The sequence below is a fragment of the Chlamydotis macqueenii genome, chromosome 1 (assembly GCF_036417535.1).
Source record: "Chlamydotis macqueenii isolate bChlMac1 chromosome 1, bChlMac1.mat, whole genome shotgun sequence".
Lineage (NCBI taxonomy): Eukaryota > Metazoa > Chordata > Aves > Otidiformes > Otididae > Chlamydotis > Chlamydotis macqueenii.
This window is the reverse complement of record NC_141556.1, coordinates 203932798-203939794: the sequence shown is the minus strand read 5'-3', so window position 1 is coordinate 203939794 and position 6997 is coordinate 203932798.

Genomic DNA, 6997 nt, shown 5'->3' with positions numbered 1-6997 from the left:
AAGCAGCAGCTATGCAGTTAGGCAGCTCCATCACTTTTACACGTGCAGCTCTTCACTATGACAGCTTTTCTGTGTTTTGTACCCAAAATGATGCCTCCTCAGTTGTCCTTAAGAATGTTTTTACCATCAAAAGTTTATTCACACATTAGAGACCATTTAATCTCATTTATTACAGTATATCCCTCACTCCACTCCAAGGAGTGCCCCTTAGTCTTCAGCAAGTGTATCTCCCATGTATTTAAGAGATCTTTGTCTCACTTAGTAGTTTCTTGGGGAAATTATACTTTTCCTGTCTCTGGTAAGGTTTCTAATCTTTTGCAGCTTGTCAGGAGTTTTCCTTGTAAGAGTACAAGTTATGGAGAATAAATTCTGCTGAGAAAATTGAAATACCATCCTGTAGGACTGCACTGTTGCTATGTTAGGTATAGCAATACGCAGCATTATTGCTCCGGAGATTTATCTCCACCTATATTACCATCCTCTTCATACTGTCTATGTACTTCCTCCTGATTTATTACCATCCATAGATTCACAAACATGTTTTTTTTATTCTGTTTGTAAAGCCTTAGGGCACTTTAACAGAAACCTTTACAATTAAGTTGTTATTGCCCTGTCCATATTCTTTCCATTATGACAATAAACCAGACTTTGACACTAGCAGTGTTATTATCAAGATTTGTGAGACATTCGATGTGTTGCTAATCTCTAATGACATTCTTCCTATCCACTGTGTTATTTCATGCCAAGGAACGGGGGAAAAGGTAGTCATTTGCTTAACAAACAGTATTTAACATCTGTTCATGATGCTGAATAGCTCTCTTATCCAGCCAGGTGGAGGTTCCCTTCTTCTGCTCGGTAATGGCTGGGGTTACTCCTTTCTGAGACTAGTCAGTGATTCCTCCTGCACCCCTGGCTACTGCCTTCACCAAGTGTATCAGCTGTGAAATAAATTAACGATTCTCTCAAATAATATTATTATTTTAGTTACATTTATTTTTCTACTTTTTATACAATTATTGACTTTAGGAGAAAAATTAAGTCATTACAAGATTTGGCATCTCCATTTCATCCTGTATTTCATACGAAATAGAAGTCCTCTTCACAAGTTTGGCTGGCAGGAACTCATTCTGCTCCCCTCTTCCCAAGCCTAAAAGACTCTTTTTGATCTCTCTTCCTTTCTGCTTCATTATGTTGTCTTGTTGCCAGACTTCACATTTTCTCTGTTTGTGTTTAGATTCAAACCTTGCTGGTGTGTAAATGGAGAGAGACTCAGAGAACAGCAGCTATCTTGTTTTTCAAAATGTCTTTTTGGCCCTTCTAGCATTTGCATTGTCTGCCTTTAGCAACTACTTAAAACAAAACAAACCAAACCAAAACAAAGGTCCTGGTTTTATAGTCAACCATCCCAAATAATTAATTGATCTGGAATAATAATGCTCTGTGAAGACTGAAATCATAGGAGAACACCACCATAGCAAAGTTTCCACTTCCTGCAGCAAGCTGCAAATCAAGGCTTAAGTTGAACATTAAATCATGGACAGAAATCTTGAGTTTGAAGTCAAATCATACCTTTCAACCATGAATTCTCTCAAAAGCCACAGTAAGAGTCTAAGGAGTCAGTCATATTTTCAGGTTCTCTCAAAATGAAGGCCAGATATTGCCCTGAGAGCTCTATAATCGCACTGCTGCCACGCTGTACAGGCCTCCCCTTAGGCCTGGCATTAAGAGGAGTAATCATCCCCCAAGAGAAGAGCAGAACCAGCACTCATGGTTGTCGCTGGGAGAGCTGGCGACTGAAAAGATGTCAAACGGTACCACTTTTGTGAAAGTACAGGCTGGTTCTTACCCACTGGTGCTTGCTCTGGAGAATTAATCGCTTTTGCTCTCGAAAGGGGCTCAACTGGGTACTACTGGGCAAGCAGAATCATAGAACCATCCTTCAGTATTTCCATATTAAAAGCTACTGCTCGCCCAGCCCAGCTAAGTGCAAACTTACTTCGTTCTCTGGTATAAAGGCACTTGGTCCTCTTGTCAATGGCGGGGAGACTTGCACTCTTTTTTCCTGCAAAACACAATTTGGTCAGCGTCAGGAACAACATATTAGCTCGCTTTATCTCGCAAGATGAGATCTTCAAGGCTTGGATTCGCGTCTCCCCCAAGGCCACCCGGGTGTTTTACAGCCCGCTGAGGAGGTGAAGCCATCATATCAGATGATCAGTTAGATCAGTTCTGCATCCCATGTACTTCGGGTGAATGAATGGCATCAATTTTGGCAAGGGATAAGATAGAAAAAAATGAAAAACCTAATCCAAATTGGTTTATAGACCAACTTGAGGATACGCAGACAACAGCAATAAAACATTCGGCACGGTGCTAAAATTAGCCATTTACTGGACTGAACAGAAATGCAGAAAGCAGAGGGGGAAAAAGCTACACTTGGAAAATTATAAGCAAGATGTCGTTTACTTCAGCATCAACATCTAATGAGATCCTCAGTGTTGAGAACTGTGTAAGCACTTTGTGTGCCAAATACTGGCATGAAAAGCACAGTCCACGCAAACCAGCCAGACCCAATTAAAGACTTGTTCTAGAAACCCAATGAAATGGCCACCTCGCTCCGCTACCGAGCCTGGAAGAGAAGACCACGTGTGGTACAAGCCTTAGTGCGCAAACCCCGCTGGAAGTCACAAAATGCTTTTAAGGATGATATATTTAGTACAGAACAGGCTGATAGTGTAACAAGAGCCACAGGACTTTTTTGATTTATTAGGGATAAGAAATTGAACTAAGATAAACTCTAGAGGCTTTCACAACATGGCCACTGACAGCCACGGTGGTGAAGGGGACCTGGAGAGGCTGCCTGCTCCTCTGGCTCACCAGGGGCAGGACCTGGTCCACACCATTCCTGGCCAACGTTGGCCCAATCTCCTCTTAAAGACAGAGGTACCTCTGTCTCCCTGGGTCATTTATTTCAGTGACTAACTCCTCAGATTGTCAGAAAGTTTTCTTAATGTCTAACCTGAATTTCCCTTGCAGTAATTTAGAGCAGTTGCTTCTTGTCTTTTCTTCTTTTCCTCTTCATGGCTATATTCCACCTATATGGAAACAATGGCTGCACACTTTCTCAAGTCCCTAATTGCACTGCGGCATTCGTGACTCTTAATAAGTTACCCATCAACAGCAGTATCAGATTTGCATACTAAATATTTCATGCCCCTAACATAAAAGTCTGAGTTTTTCTATAACAAATGATCCTTAAACACTTCTTCAGGGGGTCTTAGGCTGAACCGCCATGTGCACGAGCAGCAGCACTGGTCCCAGAAGGAGCGTGCCAACAATTTCCACACAGGAAAATAAAGCCACTGGAGCTGTGTAACTACTGTTGTGCTCCTTAAAAACATCCTGTCCTTTCTAAATTAGATTATGAAAAAACATGCAAAAATCAGCAGTGATTATTCAGGAAAGATGTTCCAAAGCAAACTCTCGCCGGACAATTAAATTTGTGACTTTGGAATAATTAGCTGCTAAAAGATGCAGAAATAAGCTGGATCTACTGTGTGAAGCCCATCAGCCAGGAGACAACTTACTGCAGCTGCTGCCTGCTGTCACAGCCCCAAAATCCTGTAAAATACTTCTTACAAATCAAATGTTCTCTGTCTGAAGAAAGAAGAAAGGGTGTAGAGAGAGTGGGTATCTGCACGCGCAACCCCTTCCTCACACGGCTACACAAGGCATAGGAAGGTTTAAATACACAAGGTTTAAAGGTTTAAAGGTTTAAATACACAATAGCTTTAAATACACAATCTTGCCAGCAGGCAGTCATTTCTGCCAACATTAAAAAAAAGAAATGCTTTCCAAGATTACTATTAAGGTTGCATTCTATTTGTTTTATGAAGGTTATCTGGGTATTAGAGTTTAAAACCTTGATTTCATACTGAATAATCTGGAGGAAGAGTCTTGTGCGAGCGAGACAACTTGGGTAGCTGCAAACCGTCAGCTCTTGCTGGAGCACAGGTCTAAACCAGAGCTGAACCACTGCCTTCTCCATCTTGCTCTCTGACCTACACCCTGCTTCTTCAGGCTCTGCAAAGCTGGTCCGCGAGGCCAGACCAGGGAAAAAAAACCCTGCATACACTTCTACTGGGATCTGGGCTCCGTTCCCCCGCTTCCCCATTCTGAGTGACTGCTGTTGCTTCTTTGACCCTGCAGATAAGCTCCTGCTGAGAATGAAAGGAGGAAACGGTACTTGGGTGGATGAATGTAGGGAAGTATTTCCAATTAATTCCTGTGAATGACGACAGAAAGCCAAGGAGACAGTCAGACATGAAAAATGAGGTGTGTTAAATATACTACAAAAAAGGGCAAAACCCGGCCTCTTTTGGGTGGTGGCAGTTCTAAAAAACACAAGCCTGGAAAAAAAAACAAACAAACAACCAAAACAAGAAGAAAACCCCCAAATTCCAAACATAATTCAAGTTGGTGAGTCTAATCACAGCACACTTTCAGGAAGCTGGGTTTTTTCTATAGTAGAAGTGCATACTCTTCCATCAGCACAGAAGATGTATTTTGCCTTCACACCAAAGCTTTTATTTTATTAATACTGGTGAAAACAAGCTTGTCAGAAGAAACAGAGCAAACATCATCTGGTTGCACAAGTTCTCAGGATGCTATTAATAAAAACATGGGAAGTTTACAAGCATTAAGAAAGATAATGTTGGCTTTGCTGAGCTCTAGATAAGAACCACTGCTTCTGGGCACGCTTCATCTAGAGCAGTGATTTAAGGTCTACCCAGGAACCTAAATATGAAAAACTATGTACAGGAGTTAGAAAGCAACACTGCAGATACACGGTCCTTTATAATGAAAGTTCTTGCAAAGCTGCTTGTTTCCCAAGAACGCGGGTTTGATCTCCTGTCCAGTGAGTCTTTGCAGGTTACGCTAGCTATCGCTAAGTCAGATGGGGTCCCAAATATCTTATTTGAAACTGGATTCTTGTGCTACGTGGCTGAAGCAAGAAAGGGGTTGCTCAGCAACCAAAATGCCATATGCGCATATACCAGCCATTTTCTGCTCCATGTTTCTCCAGAAACACACTGCCAGAGTATGAATAAGTTTTCTTAAAAGGTTTGCAACCACTTCCACTTACGTCAAAACTAGGGCCTTTTTTGGAGGTGATTCTTTGGAAGAAGAATAATAACGGAGAGCTTCAAAGAAAAGCAGAGAAAACGGAGCCTGGGGAAGTTACTGGGAGAGGGGCCGCTGCAGGTTTTGCAGTAGCACGCTGCGGTGTCAGACAGCGGAACAGGACCTCTGCAGACCACAAGAAAGCTGCTGCAGGAATTAATGAAAAAAACAGGCCTGAGCAAGCTTTATCTGTGACTTGCTTTCTTTCCTCAGGTGGCACTTGGAACGGTGTCCTGAGCTAAATATCAGGAATTTTAATGGCGACGAAGTGGAACCATTTCCCATTTGCACATCCATGATTTGCAAGAAGCACCTTCACCCTCGGGTGAGCTCTGCCCAAACCCCCCACAGCCCGAAGCTGCACCTTGCCGTCTCACGGGTTTGTTTTTAGCTGCAGCAGTGGCCACGCACCTTCCCTTCAGAGCCAAGAGGCTGCGGGCACTGGGATGTGGCACCTGCATCTCAAATAGCTGCCGGGCTGCCGCGACAAAGGAATGGGTGCCAGAGCCACTTGGCTCGCAATGTGGCCGGGAAGCCCAAGTGGGAGCGAGCACGAGCTCGGCCAGTGCTAGGGCTGCACGGTGGCTTTCCTCCCAAAGCCTAAAGCGAAAGAAATAACCCTTCCTCCTTTTCGATATCGCATGAGTCACCGCATCCTCAGGCTTTAAAGAAATGGCTATTTTTAGCAAGCTGTAAAAGGAGGCTGTTTTATTTGAGAACGGAGCTGCTAGCTGGCAGGGCTGATCGAACAGCTGGTTTAGGAAGTGAGTGCGAATACCCGTGAACGCAGAAGGCACAGGTGAGAAGCAAGTGGCTGCACTGACACGAGTGTACAGGGGCTTCTCATGCACATGGCGCAAAAAAAGCCAATTCATCCTGAACCTGACATCAAGGTGGTCATGCTGCAACTGGAGGGAGAAAAAAAAAAAAATCACTGTGAAGAAACATTTTGCACCTCAAGAAGGAATTTTGCGAGCTGTGGCAACTCTGCTATTCGTGTCCCTGTGAACTCCCAGAGCAGTGCAAGCAGCCCAGAAACACCCATGAAGGGGCTCAGAGCCTCCACTCCGACAAAAATTGCCACCACTATAAAGACATCAGGATAATAAACAGCACTAGAAGAAATATAAATTCTAAGAGCATCCCAAAATTAGCTTCTCCAGAGGAATAAACTCTTTTTCCTAAACAAGCAGGAATTTTTTTGGGGGGGAAAGGTGATGAGTAGTATTTCTTATTTATTACACCTTTTCTTACATTATAAGCTACAAGCAATTTTGCTATCATCTAGCATTTCTAAGGATCTTTGTTATTTAAATGCAGTGGTCTGTCTCTTTATAACACACATTATCATCCGCAGCAATAATCTGAGTTGAGTCCGTCACTGGGACACCTTGGTGGGAGTTCAATCTCATAGACTTGATGCTGCAGAGCCCACTTTTCATCTTCAAGCTGACAGACACAAATGCCTTGCATTCTATTTCACATGGTACAGGCAGTATTAGTTGCTGATGTTGCTGGTTAAAACCCTACCTACAAAGTGGTTTCTCCTACCCTCACCATTGGTTGCTGAACACTTCGCCATTTTCGGTTCCTGGATCCCGGAGCAGGGTCTACCTCCACTTGGCTCTGATCACAGTCAAATGCTCTGGGTTTCAGTGATGTCTAACACAACTTCACAGTCATACTGGACCATCTGCTCATTCTACCCTTGCTGAAGACAGAAGAAAGCATGAAAAAAAAAAGTTTTCTGAACACTGATTGTTTCTTAGCTTATACAGTTATTCAACTCTTCTTTATGATGCAGGAGGGATTT